This window comes from Rutidosis leptorrhynchoides, chromosome 5, assembly GCF_046630445.1.
Source record: "Rutidosis leptorrhynchoides isolate AG116_Rl617_1_P2 chromosome 5, CSIRO_AGI_Rlap_v1, whole genome shotgun sequence".
NCBI classification, from domain to species: Eukaryota; Viridiplantae; Streptophyta; class Magnoliopsida; order Asterales; family Asteraceae; genus Rutidosis; species Rutidosis leptorrhynchoides.
In genome coordinates, this window is record NC_092337.1 from 364,684,219 (window position 1) to 364,705,232 (window position 21,014).

Sequence of the window (21,014 nt, forward strand, 5' to 3'; positions counted from 1 at the left end):
AAACATTGCATTCTTTTTTAAAAGAAAAACTTTCTTTACATCAAAAATTGACAGGCATGCATACCATTTCATAATATCCACTATCCAACTATAAATTGATTTAATAATAATCTTTGATGAACTCAATGACTCGAATGCAACGTTCTTCGAAATATGCTATGAAAGACTCCAAGTAATATCTTTAAAATGAGCAAATGCACAGTGGAAGATTTATTTAACACCTGAGAATAAACATGCTTTAAAGTTTCAACCAAAAGGTTGGTGAGTTCATTAGTTTATCATAATCATTTATTTCCATCATTTTAATAGACCACAAAAATTTCATTTCCAGTTCTCATAAATATACGTCCCATGCATAGAGACCAAAATAATCATTCATATGGTGAACACCTGGTAACCGACATTAACTAGATACATATAAGAATATCCCCTATCATTCCGGGATCCTCCTTCGGACATGATATAAATTTCAAAGTACTAAAGCATCCGGTACTTTGGATGGGGTTTGTTAGGCCCAATAGATCTATCTTTAGGATTCGCATCAATTAGGGTGTCTGTTCCCTAATTCTTAGATTACCAGACTTTAATAAAAAAGGGGCATATTCGATTTCGATAATTCAACCATAGAATGTAGTTTCAATTACTTGTGTCGATTTCGTCAAACATTTATAAAAGCGCATGTATTCTCAGCCCCAAAAATATAAAGGGTAAAAAGGCAAATGAAACTCACCATACTGTATTTTGTAGTAAAAATACGTATAACGTCATTGAACAAGTGCAAGGTTGGCTTCGGATTCACGAACCTAAATTAAGTATATATATTTATGTGTTGGTCAATATTTGTCTAACAAATTAGGTCAAGTCATAGTGTGCCACAATCCTAATGCTCGAGACTAATATGCAAAAGTCAACAAAAGTAAATTTGACTCAAAATAATTTCTAAAAATCTATACATGATTAATATATAGTTTAAATATCGTCGTTTTATATTTTTAAATATTTTTTAAAGATTTATTAGAGTAAATAATATAATTTATTTATTAATAAATAAAATTTTATATTAAATTTATATAATAAAATATACTTTTATATATATTAAGTAATAAAATTTATAGGGTTCATTTAATATCATAAATATAATATGATAGGTATTATTAAAGTAAGTTATTACACGTAGTAAAATATGTTTGTATCACATATTTGTTTGATAAAATAATATCTATAATGATAGTAAGTAAAAGTTGTATTATTTTGTAATAATAATTATTATTATAAAAATATCAATATTTATAATTACTAAGATGACATTATGATAAAACGATAATTCTAATTATGATAACTTTAATATTTACGATAATTTTTAATATTATCTTTAAAATAATAATTCTATTTAAAATAATAATAATAATGATATTTTATAGTAACAATGACATTTCTATTAAAATAGTAATGATAAAAATAATAAGAACGATAATTTTATCTAAATCAATATCTTATAATATTTTAATTTCATCATGATACTCTTACTCATTATTTCCTAATCATTTCGTTTAATAGCTTTTAATCGTCTTTTATATCGTGTTCATAATAATGATAATAATAGTAATCAAAATAATTAGGTGTTACAAATATTTGTTTTAATTACACTAATATTAATAATGATAGTTACTATAACATTATTAACGATAATACTAATAATTATCTTAATGATAATATAGTAATAATAATAATAACAATAACAATAACCATTTTTAAATAATGATATATATATTAATAATGATAATTATAATAATAATAATAATACTAATAATAATAATAATAATAATAATAATAATAATAATAATAATAATAATAATAATAATAATTGAATAATAATAATAATACTAATTATAACTTTAACGATAATAACGATAGTAATAATAAAAAAATAATAATTTTTAATGATAAATCCATTTTATTGATAAAGATAATAATAATGATAATAATAAGATAAAACTAGAACGACGATAAAAACGATGATAATAATAATCATTTTTAATAAAAATATCAAAAATTCAATTGATTATAACTTCTAATTCGTTCATCGAAACCATTCGATATCTAAAGGAAAAGTTCTTAATTTTTCACTGGCTTTCCAAGGACATGCATATCTTATATCTTATCTCAACAGCAAATGTAACTAATTCAAGATTCAACCTAACCTGTCTAAGGGCAATATCAAAAGTACAAGCATGCATAATCCTAAATACTCGAGCACTAGTCAGGGATACACTATTAGTATGTAAAAGTTAAATTATGAGTACTCACGTATCAATATTGAGATTCAATATTGTAGGAACGGTACGTAGACGCAACGGAAATGATAAACACTATATTGACCTCACGAGCATACCCATGAACCATACTCAATCACCTCCATAGCTATAACCCATAATTTCCTTAATCCTATCCTACTCGAAAAACAATTTCGAAATCACTCGGACAGCACTCCGTCGTAATATTTTATGCACACTAATAATATCTTGAAATAATACGGACTAAATATATATATGTAAATCGATTGCGAGAGTTTAGAGAAAAATATTTTCAAGTTTCTATGAAATAATGAAACCTATTGAATTATATTTATAATAGATTTTTGAATTATTAAAGTGAATTATTAAAGTATGTATTATTAAAGTGAATTTTAAAGTATGAATTATTAAAGTGAATTATTAAAGTATGAATTATTAAAGTGAATTATTAAAGTATGAATTATTAAAGTTAAAGTAAAGTAAAAATAAAGTAAAGGTAAAGTTTAAGTATATTAAAAAGTATAAAACTATGTATGTATAATACGCGTATAAATATATATAATATTAATTTAAATCGTTATATATATTTAATAAAATAAAATATAAATATCGTTATCTTTATCATACTAGTTAAGTAATGAGTTGTCAAAAGTGGTTCTAGATATTTATAAAAGTTATATACGTTTTAATAATAAAGTTCTTTTTAAACTGAAAATGTTTTTGTACGTTTGAAACTAAATAGATCAATCGAGTCTTTATGAGATTCAATCTTCCACTATCCTTTGTCTAGTTCTCAATGATTAACAATTTGTTCTTATTTATAAATCACTTTACCATTTTCCGAATATTGTTAAAATGGAAAGATTTCTCAAATCAACGTGGGCCTTTCAACAGAGACTTGTAATCATAATTCAATATATCTGATAATTCAATCATTTGATCTTATCTTCTAATTCCATTGATAAATATTTTGAAACAGATACAATCATATAAAGTATTTAATCTAATATTTTGTTTACGTTTCAAGTAATAAATATATACACATATACATATATAATCATATTCGTTTAATGGTTCGTGAATCGTTGGAACTTGGTCGAAGTTGAATGAATGTATGAACATAGTTTAAAATTCTTGAAATTTAACTTAACAAATATTGTTTATCGTGTCGGAAACAAATAAAGATTAAAGTTTAAATTTGGTTGGAAATTTCCGAGTTGTCACAGTACCTACCCGTTAAAGAAATTCCGTCCCAAAATTTGAGTGGAAAGGTCGTGAATGATAATAAGTATGTTTTCATGATGCATACGGGCTGAAAATTAGAGTTTTATCATCAGCGAATAATTTGGATAAACAATCCATTTATATGAAGAGTACGAATGAAGCTAACATAGAAGAGTGAAATGAGTAAGTGTAGATTCATCTTATCATTTGACGTAGATATGATTGATTCCCAGATTTCAAGGGATTTGAAGAAAATCTTCTTAATAAGATTTGACTCTCTGGTAATCAAGGGAATTAGGATCCGCTTTAAATGCGATCGTCCATTTTAATTGTTCTGTCTGAGATTTTCTTATAAATTCACCTCATTCGTTTCCTTACAACTCACACCTTCTGTTGATGCATTTTATGCAAGTCCCTAGACATCTACCCACGTTCATTACAGGTACAACAGTTTACAGGCCACCATGATTGCTTGTTATTATCCTATCCGTATTTGTATGTGGTTACAGGAACTACAGGAACGAGATTTAGATGTTTGACTATGTTAGACTTAGTCAGACGTATGAGTGAAGCCTCACTAGTACCGCTGACAGGCTCATAGGCACGGTTGATGCTGAACTAAGTCACAATTACAACCTAAATGAGAAGACACGAGTGAGTGATCACCCGTACGGCTGATGAAGCCAACTCGTACGTGTGATGAATGAATCGTATGGGTGAGTCAACAGCAGGGGTATATAAAGTCTTATGTTCTTCATTTTAGGTTAAGCCTCTCATTTGTTACACACACTCAGATCTAGTGAGCTCCTCCGATTCTCTCTCAGTCCAAATCACCCAGGTGGTGAATAATAGCTCTAGGTGTTGATCTAATCACACTTGATTTAGTTGTGGTTTGACTAAATAAAAAAAAAAAAACTTAACGTATTCACTAGAGGGTTTGATTCACTTGTTTCGTCATTGTGTGAGTTAAATCTGTTGATTTCTAAGTTCCTAGTCATGTTTCATCACCTTCTATTCTTTCCCCCTCAACTCATATTTTAAAGTATTCATCAATATGCTCCATCCAGTTCTGATTCTCGATATACTTCTAACTTTCATATCGGTCATTCTTCTTTTTCATCTACCGCCAGAAGAATCTATTTACTTCTACTATACTCTTGGGTTTATAGTGTTTCTAGTTCTCCCGTGTCGTTATATTGCTATTTGCATTGATATATATGGTTTATAATTTCTGGTTTGTCGTTGGGCTTTATATGTTCCCTTATATTTCAAAGTCTCTGCTTCTGTCTTCTATAATCATTATCATTCACAGTTAATGCTCTCTTTTATTTGCTGTAATTTATACCCCACTTTCTATTTCGGAGTTTTGTCCTTTCGTTTCTTCTTCTTGCGATTAAGCACCGCTTGTAATGGTCCAGAATTCACAGATATGAATTTCGGAATGAACATTGTTAATGTTCTAGGAAGAAAATTGTGATGGCACGATCTTGACTTGTTAAATTACTAGAATACCTTGGAAAAGGCCGAATCATCAAGAAATATTTTCTTGATATTTTAGAGGTTAAATAGAATACAAGAGTCGTGTAACATGACACATGATGATGTTATGATCTGTGAATCATCACGTTCCATTTAGAAACTCAGCATGACTTACTGTAATATAATCACATTGATCAAGTGTCATTATATTATACTAATTCATGCTTCAGTTCCCAACACTACTTCAAAATATTCCTATTTTAAATTGAATGTTTCAGAATTTAGAAACTAAAATAGTTTCTTTTATGATGTAGTACAGATAGCGCGAAGAGGTAAATGATTTCAAATAAGAAAAATTAAGAAAATATCTTCAGAAATATGGAGGATATTTATATTGAAAGATATGATGATATTTTTGAATTTCTAATATCAGAGGATGATGAAGAATATTGTCTGCAGGGGTTTAGAGTCAGGAGCAAGGTATTCGTTAATGACTTCAGCAGGTACTGAATCATTTGGATCCTTTGAATTCAGGTTCAGTCTTTGTAATTTGTCCACAGCCTCCTTCCTAATTTGCTCAATCCGTTTTCCAGTTCTAAAACTTCTCTTTTTCTGCGCTTTGCCAGCACACTTCATCATTATCAACCAGCTTTTACCGTTTAAAGTCGTTTATAGTTTTTGCTGCTTCATCAGCATTTTTTTTTCCATTTTCGGAGAACCAATTCGTAGTTCGGAGTGTTTTTCAGAAACTTCATATTCAAATTAAGTCCAGAAGATAGACGTTATATATACACATATAACTGTTGGCGTAGACATGCTGCGAGATTTCAAAATATTGATTGCTAATTCCCAATGATTCGTATGGCAATTCTCATTACAAGATGCGAATTAGTAAATGAGGAGGTTTCAATGAATAATTATAATGACTTTTTGGAGAGGCTAAAGTCAAAGGGTAATGAAGTTGTTGGTAAATCTGCTAATAATGTGGTGGAATGTAAAAGGTTCCCTGGTAACGATGGTGTATATCTCAAGGTTATAATAAGGTTAGTCTGACTGAAAAGTCAAAGTTGACTTGCTGGAGCTGTGACAAAACTGGCTACTTTGAATAGGAGTCGCAAAGTTATTTTTGCTAATAAATGCCAAAGAATCTGACGCGGATGCGTTGTTTAAACTTTTACTTTGGTTTCAAGAGTTTTTCGGGTACATAACTGTGGGTAACATGTGGTTGGATCATCATCTCGATTGCTCATCATTCGAAGTCTCTTCAGAAATTTTCGAAGAGTTTGAACACAGATTGTAATCGTTAACATACATTTGATGTTCTAACACAGTTTTGAAGTCAAAATATAGCTTGTGAAAGATGTAAGGATCTAAGAGTGATGATTTTGGTCATATCTCAAGTTGAATTTTGAGATTTCAAAATCAGAATATGTAATTAAATTTTGAATGAGTATGGTTGTTTTGATTTCTATAAAAGAATGTATATTGTTATGAAAGTAGGGAGTATAATGGATGATTTGCTGAATCAGATTCGAAGAATGTAACATATTAATTGTGAATTTATATATCTCTCGGGTATTACCTACCCGTTAAAAAAAATTCACAATTAATATTTTGTACAAAAGAATTTTATAACAGTCTTTATGAAAATATATATATGTATATTTTCTTCAGATGTAACATAGATTTAATGAGTTAATGTTAAATTAAACTCATTTGATGTACGGTTGAAACTAGAATTGAATAATCCCTAAAGGCTTTAAAAAGTACATAATTTTTACGCAGTATTTCTTTAATGACATTGAAATTATGAATCAATACTTTGTTATTTGTTGATGTATGATGTTCGGTTCGTGGAATTCTTGTGAATTTCGCAAAGTAAAAATGATGTTATCTGAAAAGTTTCGGGTACATCGATGATGAAAGTGTAAAATTAAATATATACTTGATTTATTATGAATTGAAATTTGTTGAATTGCGACAGAGGTTGTAGATAACGCTGGTTAAGTTGCGGCCGAAGGACGTACATTATTGCATATTTGTAATATGAATTAACCGAGTAGTTAAGATTCACACACAATATCTTAGCACGGAAAGATTTATTTCAAAATATATATATATATATATATATATATATATATATATATATATATATATATATATATATATATATATATATATATATATAATATACATATAATTTCTTCAGAGGGAATGATTTAATTCTTCATAACTCGTTGATACAATATACACGTTATTGATTTGTAATGATGTCCACAATGATTCTTGAACTGACGGAGTTTGTGATGTTATCGGTGTTGTTGATTCGGATGTTGATTGTACTGACGATGCTGGTAACGCTGACGGTACTGTTGATGCTGTTAGTAAAACAAGTTTAGCTTGTTAATCACACACCATTTTTGTCAGGGTTTCTATTCTTCCTTCTATCATTTTGGTTCGCTTAACTGATTTATGGTTAGGGCTAGATTAGATAATCTCTAAGACTTTAGAGATTACATAATCGTCGCGGAATGTTTCTCCAATGAAGTTATGAATTAATACTTCGTCAGTTATTGTTGTTGGTACTCCTTGGTATCTATGGTGCGTATGACGTTGATGCTCGTGGGACAGATTGTGAAGTTGAGGTTTACGACACGGTTATGGTTGGAGGTGGTAATGGTTATGCTGCTGATGCTGCTGTTGGTGTTTGTAATCTCTACACCATATTCTCCAAAGTCACTACCCGAGCGCGAAGCTCGTTGACTTCTATTACACCGGGGTGATTGTCGGTTCGGACGAGCGGATAAATAAAATCTAAAATTTGATGCAATATATAATCGTGATGAGATACTCTGGAAATGAGCGAGAAAATGGTGTTTCGGACAGGTTCGCCGGTAAGTGCTTCAGGTTCTTCGTCAAGAGGGCAATGTGGTGGATGGAATGGATCACCTTCTTCTTGTCTCCAATGATTGAGGAGGCTACGAACCCATCCCCAATTCATCCAGAATAGGTGATAACTGATTGGTTGATCTATTCCGGTCACACTGCTTTCGGAGCTTGAATGGGATTCCATTTCGGAATCTGAGTAACTTGAACTGATGACGAATTCCATTTCGTACGATTGGATAAAGGATTTTTTTTTTCGATATGAAATGATTTTGGCTAATGGATGGTATTCTAATTACATAGAATATATATATATATATATATATATATATATATATATATATATATATATATATATATATATATATATATATATATAGATCAAAAGATTTCGTAGATTACGGAGGACTTTGCAGGATATGTCAGGCAAAGTTTAAAGTAACAGATACGATAAGATATGATTTAGCAGATATGCTAAGATATGAATTTTTGTCTATACACTATTCATGCAATCAATGCAGCAAGACGTGTCTTAGACTAAAAATGATAAGCAGGTAATTTCCTGAGGATGATAAGTAGTTAATTTTTGACACAAAATGATAAGCAAAACTTTTGACATGCAGACACGGTCGAAGTCCAGACTCACTAATGCATCCTATCGACTTATCAGTTAGACAAACCAATGCAGACCTGGTTCGCTAAGACCACCGCTCTGATACCAACTGAAAGGGCCGTTCATATACATTATAAACGATTCACAATAGTTGATTACATTGCGAGGTATTTGACCTCTATATGATACATTTTACAAACATTGCATTCGTTTTTAAAAGACAAACTTTCTTTACATCAAAAATTGACAGGCATGCATACCATTTCATAATATCCACTATCCAACTATAAATTGATTTAATAATAATCTTTGATGAACTCAATGACTCGAATGCAACGTTCTTTGAAATATGCTATGAAAGACTCCAAGTAATATCTTTAAAATGAGCAAATGCACAGCGGAAGATTTCTTTAACACCTGAGAATAAACATGCTTTAAAGTGTCAACCAAAAGGTTGGTGAGTTCATTAGTTTATCATAATCATTTATTTCCATCATTTTAATAGACCACAAAAATTTCATTTCCAGTTCTCATAAATATACGTCCCATGCATAGAGACCAAAATAATCATTCATATGGTGAACACCTGGTAACCGACATTAACTAGATACATATAAGAATATCCCCTATCATTCCGGGATCCTCCTTCGGACATGATATAAATTTCGAAGTACTAAAGCATCCGGTACTTTGGATGGGGTTTGTTAGGCCCAATAGATCTATCTTTAGGATTCGCGTCAATTAGGGTGTATGTTCCCTAATTCTTAGATTACCAGACTTTAATAAAAAAGGGGCATATTTGATTTCGATAATTCAACCATAGAATGTAGTTTCAATTACTTGTGTCTATTTCGTCAAACATTTATAAAAGCGCATGTATTCTTAGTCCTAAAAATATAAAGGGTAAAAAGGCAAATGAAACTCACCATACTGTATTTCGTAGTAAAAATACATATAACGTCATTGAAAAAGTGCAAGGTTGTCTTCGGATTCACGAACCTAAATTAAGTATATATATTTATGTGTTGGTCAATATTTGTCTAACAAATTAGGTCAAGTCATAGTGTGCCACAATCCTAATGCTCGAGACTAATATGCAAAAGTCAACAAAAGTAAATTTGACTCAAAATATTTTTCAAAAATCTATACATGATTAATATATAGTTTAAATATCGTCGTTTTATATTTTTAAATATTTTTTAAAGATTTATTAGAGTAAATAATATAATTTATTTATTAATAAATAAAATTTTATATTAAATTTATATAATAAAATATACTTTTATATATATTAAGTAATAAAATTTATAGGGTTCATTTAATATCATAAATATAATATGATAGGTATTATTAAAGTAAGTTATTACACGTAGTAAAATATGTTTGTATCACATATTTATTTGATAAAATAATATCTATAATGATAGTAAGTAAAAGTTGTATTATTTTGTAATAATAATTATTATTATAAAAATATCAATATTTATAATTACTAAGATGACATTATGATAAAACGATAATTCTAATTATGATAACTTTAATATTTACGATAATTTTTAATATTATATTTAAAATAATAATTCTATTTAAAATAAAAATAATAATGATATTTTATAGTAACAATGACATTTCTATTAAAATGATAATTTTTGTTAAAATGATAGTTTTAATACTAACGATACTTTTAATAATAATAGTAATGATAAAACTAATAAGAACGATAATTTTATCTAAATCAATATCTTATAATATTTTAATTTCATCATGATACTCTTACTCATTATTTCCTAATCATTTCATTTAATAGCTTTTAATCGTCTTTTATATCGTGTTCATAATAATGATAATAATAGTAATCAAAATAATTAGGTGTTACAAATATTTGTTTTAATTACACTAATATTAATAATGATAGTTACTATAACATTATTAACGATAATACTAATAATTATCTTAATGATAATATAGTAATAATAATAATAACAATAACAATAACCATTTTTAAATAATGATAAATATATTAATAATGATAATAATAATAATAATAATAATAATAATAATAATAATAATAATACTAATAATAATAATAATAATAATAATAATAATAATAATAATAATAATAATAATAATAATAATTGGATAATAATAATAATACTAATTATAACTTTAACGATAATAACGATAGTAATAATAAAAAAAAATAATTTTTAATGATAAATCCCTTTTATTGATAAACATAATAATAATGATAATAATAAGATAAAACTAGAACGACGATAAAAACGATGATAATAATAATCATTTTTAATAAAAATATCAAAAATTCAATTGATTATAACTTCTAATCCGTTCATCGAAACCATTCGATATCTAAAGGAAAAGTTCTTAATTTTTCGCTGGCTTTCCAAGGACATGCATATCTTATACCTTATCTCAACCGCAAATGTAACTAATTCAAGATTCAACCTAACCTGTCTAAGGGCAATATCAAAAGTACAAGCATGCATAATCCTAAATACTCGAGCACTAGTCAGGGATACACTATTAGTATGTAAAAGTTAAATTATGAGTACTCACGTATCAATATTGAGATTCAATATTGCAGGAACGGTACATAGACGCAACGGAAATGATAAACACTATATTGACCTCACGAGCATACCCATGAACCATACTCAATCACCTCCATAGCTATAACCCATAATTTCCTTAATCCTATCCTACTCGAAAAACAATTTCGAAATCACTCGGACAGCACTCCGTCGTAATATTTTATGTACACTAATAATATCTTGAAATAATATGGAGTAAATATATATATGTAAATCGATTGAGAGAGTTTAGAGAAAAATATTTTCAAGTTTCTATGAAATAATGAAACCTATTGAATTCTATTTATAATAGATTTTTGAATTATTAAAGTGAATTATTAAAGTATGAATTATTAAAGTGAATTATTAAAGTATGAATTATTAAAGTGAATTATTAAAGTATGAATTATTAAAGTGAATTATTAAAGTATGAATTATTAAAGTGAATTATTAAAGTTAAAGTAAAGTAAAAATAAAGTAAAGGTAAAGTTTAAGTATATTAAAAAGTATAAAACTATGTACGTATAATACGCGTATAAATATATATAATATTAATTTAAATCGTTATATATATTTAATAAAATAAAATATAAATATCGTTATCTTTATCATACTAGTTAAGTAATGAGTTGTCAAAAGTGGTTCTAGATATTTATAAAAGTTTTATACGTTTTAATAATAAAGTTCTTTTTAAACTGAAAACGTTTTTGTACGTTTGAAACTAAATAGATCAATCGAGTCTTTATGAGATTCAATCTTCCACTATCCTTTGTCTAGTTCTCAATGATTGACAATTTGTTCTTATTTATAAATCACTTTACCATTTTCCGAATATTGTTAAAATGGAAAGATTTCTCAAATCAACGTGGGCCTTTCAACAGAGACTTGTAATCATAATTCAATATATCTGATAATTCAATCATTTGATCTTATCTTTTAATTCCATTGATAAATATTTTGAAACAGATACAATCATATAAAGTATTTAATCTAATATTTTGTTTACGTTTCAAGTAATAAATATATACACATATACATATATAATCATATTCGTTTAATGGTTCGTGAATCGTTGGAACTTGGTCGAGGTTGAATGAATGTATGAACATAGTTTAAAATTCTTGAAATTTAACTTAACAAATATTGCTTATCGTGTCGGAAACATATAAAGATTAAAGTTTAAATTTAGTTGGAAATTTCTGGCTTGTCACAGTTTGTATTTGAAGGAGATTGTCTCTAGACATGGTGTTCCTGTGTCTATTATTTCGGACCGAGACAGTCAATTTATATCAAGGTTTTGGCGATCCTTAAAGAAAGCTTTGGGAACTAAGTTAGATATGAGCACCGCTTATCATCCTCAGACGGATGGTCAGAGTGAAAGGACCATTCAAACATTAGAAGACATGTTACGAGCGTGTGTTATTGATTTGGTAATGGGTGGGATAAATATTTGCCGCTAGCTAAATTTTCTTATAATAACAGCTATCATGCATATATTAAAGCCGCACCGTTTGAAGCTCTGTATGGTAGAAAGTGTAGGTCTCCTATCTGTTGGAATGAGGTTGGGGATGCTCAACGCACAGGGCCAGAAATTGTTCATGAGACTACCGAGAAGATCGTACAGATTAAGGAAAGATTGAGAACCGCCAGAAGTCGGCAAAAGAGTTATGCCAATAACAGAAGGAAAGATATTGAATTTCAGGTCGGTGATAGTGTTATGTTGAAAGTATCACCTTGGAAAGGTGGTGTACGTTTTGGTAAAAGGGGAAACTTGAATCCTCGATTTGTTGGACCTTTTGAGATTATTGAGGGTTTTGGACCTGTGGCTTATCGTTTGAAATTGCCACAAGAATTCAGTGTTGTTTACGATGTTTTTCATATATCGCATTTTAAGAAGTGTTTGGTCGAGGCTGATGAAACTATTCCTCTAGAGGAGCTTCATGCTGATAAACAACTCCATTTTATTGAGGAACCTGTTGAAATTATGGATCGAGAGGTTAAGACTCTTAAGCATAGTAGAATTCCTATTGTCCGAGTTAGATGGAACGCCAGACGCGGTCCCGAGTTCACTTGGGAGCGTGAAGATCAGATGAGGCAGAAGTACCCGCATTTGTTCCCAGATGCTGAGTCAACCCCTGCACCTACTTAAATTTCGAGACGAAATTTTCGTAACGGGAAGGTACTGTCACGACCCTACATTTTCTGTTATCTTTTACCGTTAATTATTTAACGTCCGTTAATTGTTATTCGTGTCATGTCATTTCTGTGACCTATATTATTATTTTTGTAATAATATATTAATTAATATGTGTTATGTGAATATTTGTATTCATATTTTAAGTTATACGTTTCTACGTGTCGTGGATTTCTATCCGGCGAATCTTTTCGGTTTTCAAACCAACGGTCAAACTTTTTGGATTTTTAAGTCCTAATTATTTTAAATATGACATTTTAATGTCATATGTATATATATAGTGTTTATATATATTTTTTGTCGTGTATTTTTTATCTCTCCGAATTTTCAATCGCGTACTCGTGTTTTCGCGTTTCGGGTTTCGTTCAGGCATTCGGGCCACAAGACTTCCTACATTTATCAAATTTAGGCCATATGGGTCCCACCCCATACCATTTTCGACCGAACCACCCAAGGGAGGGGTTGGTTTTGCCATTCCTTGTAACTTGTGATTATTTTGATCAAAACCACAAAATTCATCTCATTTCTAACCAAGCAACCATTTTTTTTCTCCTCTCCTTGTGTTCTTGGCCATTGACTACCAGCTCCCCTATCATCATCAATTAAAAATATTGTTTGGATCATCTAATCATTTGCATAGTCGGATTCTACACGTTCTCCTCTACGCGTCTACATTAATCTTTTCTCGATTGGGGTATAAACCCTAACCCTAGCTTTTTGATTTTGCTTATATTTTACTGATTTTGTATGTTATATTGATTGTATGATGATTATATGTTATTGTATTGTTGATAGTATGCGTAGAAATGCTCGTTAATTCATGTTTTCAGTTTGATTATTTTGGGACAGCAGCTTGTTTGATCATTTCTATAAACTTAACTATTATAAAAGTGAAACTAAAGTGTCTAGATGAGTTCCTCTCATCAATACATTAATTTTATACTCCGGATTCATGTCATTTCGATTCCCGGAGCTCTAGTTATGATTAAAATGGTGTTTTGTTGGAATTAAAATGTGAAAATGAATTGTTCCAGGTTTGGTCTGACTTTGTGACCACTTTTGGAGTCTTTAGGGTGTACTAGTGTGCTAGGATTGATGATGGGATGAACTTTTATGTTGAGTATTGTTCTATGCCTACTTGCAACATGTACTATAGCTATCATACTAAGACTTGCCCTGAGATAGTTATTTATATCGACTTGCTTTATTTATAGGCCGGCGTTGTGATCATTCCTGATCACTTTACTTTGTTTGCTGTTCGCATTTTGTGTGGCTACTTCGTTTGCTTTAAGGTGAGTTATAGTCCCATTTTTACATACTTTTCAAAGTATATTTTTAGGATGTGATTACATGCACTTTGTTTTACGTGTAGACACAAGTGGCAATTAAAGTTAAATTATTCGTTATGAGTTGAACAAAAATATTCCCTAGTCTGGTAACTGTAATCACTGGTTTCTACTGGTGAACGCGAATCCTACGGATAGATCTATCGGGTTTGACAACCCCATTTCGAGCTAGTCGCGCTAGCAATTTATAATCGGAATGTTTAGTACTTCGTATTTAGTTGAAGATACACTTGTTCAATGTATATTATTTATTGTGTTTGGCAAGGGTAAATAAAGAGTTAAGTGGTTACCAGGTGGCTCATTGATAATGGAATAGTGTTTTATGTTTTCTAACTTTTTAAATCTTGTGGTCTAAAGCTTATACGTTTGTTTACACCTATAATTCACTCAATATTTTTGTTGACAGTTTACTCACATGTTTTCATATGTACTTGAGTTTGTTTGATGCTTCCGCTGTGTTAGAAGAGTCTGCATGCATTTGGGCAGATTTTGTTAAACATTTATGAAACTTTGAACTTGCATTCTATTTTTGAATAATTTAAACTTGTGGGTTTTGTTGACAATGTTTTATGTCAACTTTGGTTATTAATATGTTGGGTTGTTTAAACTACATATTTTGGTATGTTTCCTTTTTAGGAAACTTTTGAAATAAAAGAATGCAATGTTGTTTATTAAATTCATTTAAGTTCGATCAAGCTATGGGACCAAGTAACGGAGCTGTTAAGTGTTTTGATGGGGCCATCACAGATTTACTGTGGATAACCCTTATTGAGATGATGATCTACTAAAGGGTGATTAAAGCTACGTCCACCATTGATGGCAGTTGCTGCAACAATGACCACTAAAGGTGGTTGCATAGGGTTTATGTTCATGGAACATACCTGTTACCGTAAGAGTGTTTTCTGGATGCAATCTTATATTCGATTAATACATAAAACGTTGTTTCAAGTGAAGGAGGTTAGGGTCGTATTTATAATAAAACCTTGACCCTAGATTACCTTATAATTAGGTTTTAGATCCTACTAAATAACAACCATAAATAACGGGTTTATAGTTGGAAAAGGATCACGTTTAATTATGGATAAAATCATATCTGATTGCTTTCGTGTGCGCTAAGCAATACCCGCGTGCGCACCTCTTAATCAGATGTTCTGGCAATAATCAGGACGTGGGTGCTGTATGTGATACGCACGAGCGTCATGCGCGTAGGTACGCGTATCATTAATTGTTTTAATAAATTAAACTTAGTAGATTTATTTAAACGTCTGGCTAATGTTCCAGGAATTTGGTTTCGGTTAACGATAACTAGAAACGAACCACACTTAGCGTACTAGTAAGCCAAAACATAATATAATTCACTTTTAATAATTATTCTATATAATTATTATTTTTTAAAAACACTTTCAATTTATTAGAATTTTTTTAGATTAAAAACGCGAGAAATTAACGTTTAACGATTCGGTTCGCGTTTTTGGCTAACAACACTAAATGCGTACACTTAGGAAACTTGACTAGCAACATTTGAGAGCCCAAGGACTCTTTTTCCAGCCCTTGGTCAAAATTTACAAGGGAGAGGGCCTTCTTTGATTTTATTTTGTACTAGTTGTTATTTGAGTCCATGTATTAGTTTATATAGGCCCTAAAGTTAACCCTTAAAACCCCTAATTAGAAAAATACACTCATTTATCCTACTCTACCCTAAAGCCACAAAAATGGTAGCCTCTCATCATCATCTTCATCCTCGTTCATCATCAATATCATAACCCCATCAAATTTTGTTTATTTGCTCTTGCATTCTACACGAAAGTTGTTGCTTTAATCATTATCTACGCGTTAATATAAGAAATTTAATCTCTAGAGGTATAAAACTTAAAACTCTAAATTTTAATTTTTTATTTCTAATCAATTACTCATAGTACATGTTGTAATAGCTCAATCCATGACCAATTGTGTGTGTTTGATTGCTAGATTGTGTTGTTTAGATGTTTTGTGTAAAATCCATTTTTGAAACTGACCTAAACTATATGTATGATATGAAATCAGTAGTTTAAATGTATCAATATTGAAATCCATTGAAAAATTAATAATTTTGCTCGCAAGAATCACTCGATTTCGTTTAGAATTGCTCTCGTTATGTTTATTTGAAGTTTTGACATGATTATGTGTTGAATACGAATTTTCTGAGATGAATGCTTACTTTTTTGAGATGTGAAATGTGTACCATCATATAGATAATCAAAAATCAGACAAGTTAGACTTATGATTCATGCAAATCGGATTCGGAATGCTCATTTTATGCTAGTTTGATTATTTGTGATTAATTTTCTTGATTGACACTTTAAACTGATGTACATGACTAAGTTAACTTGATTTATGGAATAAGATCTTTTGATTTCTGAAACTTATATGATTAGTACTTCACTTTTCATATAGATTATGCATGCTAATTGTACCTAGATGTCTGGATAATCGTGTCCTAAAAAGACTACCTAATTAGAGTTAATTATGTCTCGTATGTACAAAGTTTGGTCTAACATGAACTAGAAATTGATTGACGACTTGTCCTTCTGATATGTTGGTATTTGTATGTTAATAAACACGTAACATTTGAATTTCAACATCTGAAAACCTTATATGTTATGTGTGACATGTGATCTAAAATGATATGTCTCGATTCTGTCCAAATCAGAAAGTCCGACTTAGATTGCAAAAATTTTGGCTACATGAAATGATTAGATAATTTTACCACTTAAACATTGGTATGTGATCAGATCCCACTAGACATGTATCAATTTTATTTTTCTAGAATAAAAGATAAATAAATTAAAACTGTTGTGCGTGCAGAAACTGAACTGGTGAAACTTGAGTTATAGAAATCAAATAAAGGCATGGCTAAACTTTTTGAAAAGTTTATTATATGTTCTTTTGATCTGGAGTTTATCTTATTGCCATTTTTTGTGACTTTTGATTTATGCTTGTTGTTTACATGACTTATATGAAACCGAAATGATACGATAACTAGTAAACGCGTTCATGAAAAATTATGATCTAAAAATTGTTAGTTGACTTAAGATTGAAATATTGACCAAGATTACATAAACTAATGAGGTTTTTAACTTTGGTTGACTACTTTGACCAAGTTTGACTTTTGTTGACTTGCATGAACTGTGTTGACTATGTGTTGACTTTTACAACCTTATCGAGTCGGTCTGAGCTATACGACAACATGTACGCTATGGGATAATATAGTGTGATATAAAATGATTAGGTTGTGTTATACGATAGTATTCGTCCGGTCTACGTACTACTTTTGACTATCATTTACTGTGCGCACAAGGTTATTCTACAGTCCATTTTCACTAAATCTTTTGGGATGAGATACATGATACTTTCGAAATGTTTCTTATACTATTTAAAAATGCTTTTACTTTTGACGAGTACTTGTATACTGATGAGTTTTGTCAAAAATCCTTTAGCTTGAATACTTTAGCTACCTCTTCTTGTGAACGCGAACTAGATGGGCGGATCCGTTAGGTTAGACAAGCCTCACCTACATACTATGGTGCATGTTCTTCGTTCTTAGAAGCACTCTGACAAAGTGTACAGAATTAGGGTAAAGGAAAGGTGTTAAGCTAGTATTCAAGTGCTCATTGTAAAGTATCTACATTGGCAAATCTCGTTGTTCATAACAAACTATACTTTTTATGAATAATGTTTTTCAGATATTGTTTCTTGATACTTACACTTGCTTTACGTTACTTAGACTTGTGTTTTACAAGCAAGACAAACAAAACCATTTTGATGTCGTACACAGTTAAAATTTGACATTGTTGCTTACAAACAGTCTGAAACTTAAACATTTACTGTCTGCAAACTTTTCATATTAAACCTTGGTAGTCTTACGATGATAAACTCTCTTCTAAAAATCGTTTCTTAGACATACTATATTGTTTACTTAAACCTGTAGATTCACTCAAAATTATTGTTGAATGTTTTGCATGTTTTATCTCAGGTATTAATTGCTTTCGCTGTAGAACTTTGCTATTACATAGAAGTCAAGTCATTCGTTGGGACCAGAGTTAACATCACCGTTAATGGATTTTGACGGGGTGTTACACGACACCATTCACCCGGATATCTTGTATATAAGACACCGTATGGAAATACACTTGGATATGAAGTACCGGGAGATTACGGATTACATTTCCACATAAAGGTCTCCTGCTCGACCAAATACATTGGTCGCCCGATAACATCTACAAGAATATTACGAACGAATGAACCGGCTGTGACCCTACCCGGTCAGGATAGTACCGCGAAGAAGCACTTAGATAAATATTAGGCAATGCTCATATGTAAGTCCTTTTACCTAACCATAGGTGTTTCACCCATTCGACAAATTGTAGACGGATCTAACACACCATTCAGGGATAACCACACCATTCCGAAATAACCACACCATTCTGGAACAACCACACCATTCCAGAATAACCTCACCATTCCGGAATAACCACACCATTTCAAAATAATCACACAGTCCCGGAACAAAACACATGGTCCCGGAACAAACACACGAATGAGTCGTGTGCCACGTCAGCCCACAAATCTAGGAAAGTTTGTTAAGATTTGTTTGTTATACCAATGAAAGGGACATGTGCAACGTTAGCTCAAAAATCTAGTAAGGTTTGTTACGATTATGAAAAGGACATATGCCACATCATCATTCCCTTTAACAAACTATTTCGAGACATCAATAAATACGCCCCAAGGGTCATTCATTACCCCCACTTAATGTACAATGTTACTCTTCTGAAATCGGATCGTAACATTATTCAGTCGAAAATACAATATCCAATATATTAAATCATTCGATCTAATCAAGTGAGGTTAATCTAATCGTTTGTTATAGCCATTGGAATCCAGATTTCAAATGGGGTTTGCATAGCTATTGGAGTTAAAACAATCGATCAACACATTTTTTCCAAATTAAGCACTCAAGTCAAATGGCGCTATCTAATGGTACGAATTTAACTACTTTTTACCTTACCTCAACGAGCTAGACATAGAAGAAACAATGAAGAAAAGCAAAAATAAAACTGTGGAAGACGATTTATACATGATATGTTTTTATAGGCTACTGGGTAAAAACGGAAGGCATTAGCATTAGCGAATGGAAACACGAACCTATCATCTTCCCATAATTATTTAATATCAATCTTTCAAACGACCCATTTATCATCAAAGCACACATTTAGAATTGCCAAATCAGTCGAATTTACACGACACCGGTGTAGGGGCAGAAGTCATGTTCGAACATTGTTTCTTGCAGTAACCGAAAGGCGTCTATAACACGTTAAAATACAGCGGAAGACCTGGTTATTATATATATATATATATATCATATAAAATCTACTTGATTATAATATACACGTTAATATTTAAAAGTCTGGGTGTTATATTAAATATTACAATAACTTTTAATATAAAGGACACGACATCAGAGTTTCCGGCTTTGTCAAACATATCTTCCAGCATCCCATCTTCACCCTGATAACTAGCATACAACAAATCCATAACCTGCAGGGAAGATGTGGGGGATTAGCACGAAGCTAAATGAGTGCAACTAACTACAGGCAATAGTATACAGGAACCGTCATACAAATCATGTCACATAGTCTAACACCTAAACATCACCCAAGTGCAGTCTACAGAGACTCTGGCGGCTCGGCCAAACCATTAACCACCAGTTGATCGGACTGGGTCTTACCAGAAGTTCCTCCACCACCGTATGTATATATACATAATCCACACGCGACGGACGCGTCATTCACATATATATACACCACGATTGTCTAGGCTAACACAGAAGAACCCAACCTGCAGGTTGATCTCTCCTACCGAGGCTACCACACAATAGGGACGCACTGGGCTCCAACAGACAAGCATCAAATAACATGCAGTCATCACAACAAACTAACTAACAGTAGTAGCAGGTATATCTAACAAGCATGGCAATCATAATATAACATGCTACTCTATACTATTAATCTCCAGTTAGTCCCACTCACCGATACCGACATCACTCGGTAGTCTAATGTCACCGAGTCTTCTCCTCGCCTGTATCACCTGAAAACAATACTCACAAGTTAGTTATAATATCATGATCATCAATATACAAACGGGCAGCATAACGGCTAAAAATCAACACTTAGTAAAATATTTCACCGCCAAAGACACTCGGTCGACTGTCAGAGACAGTCGGCCGACTGTCTACACTCACTCGGTCGAGTGTCTAGTCACTCGGTCGATAGTCTCTCACAGACACACTCGGTCGTGGGTCTCACACACTCGGTCGATGGTCGAGTCGGTTGGTCGAGTTGGTCGGTC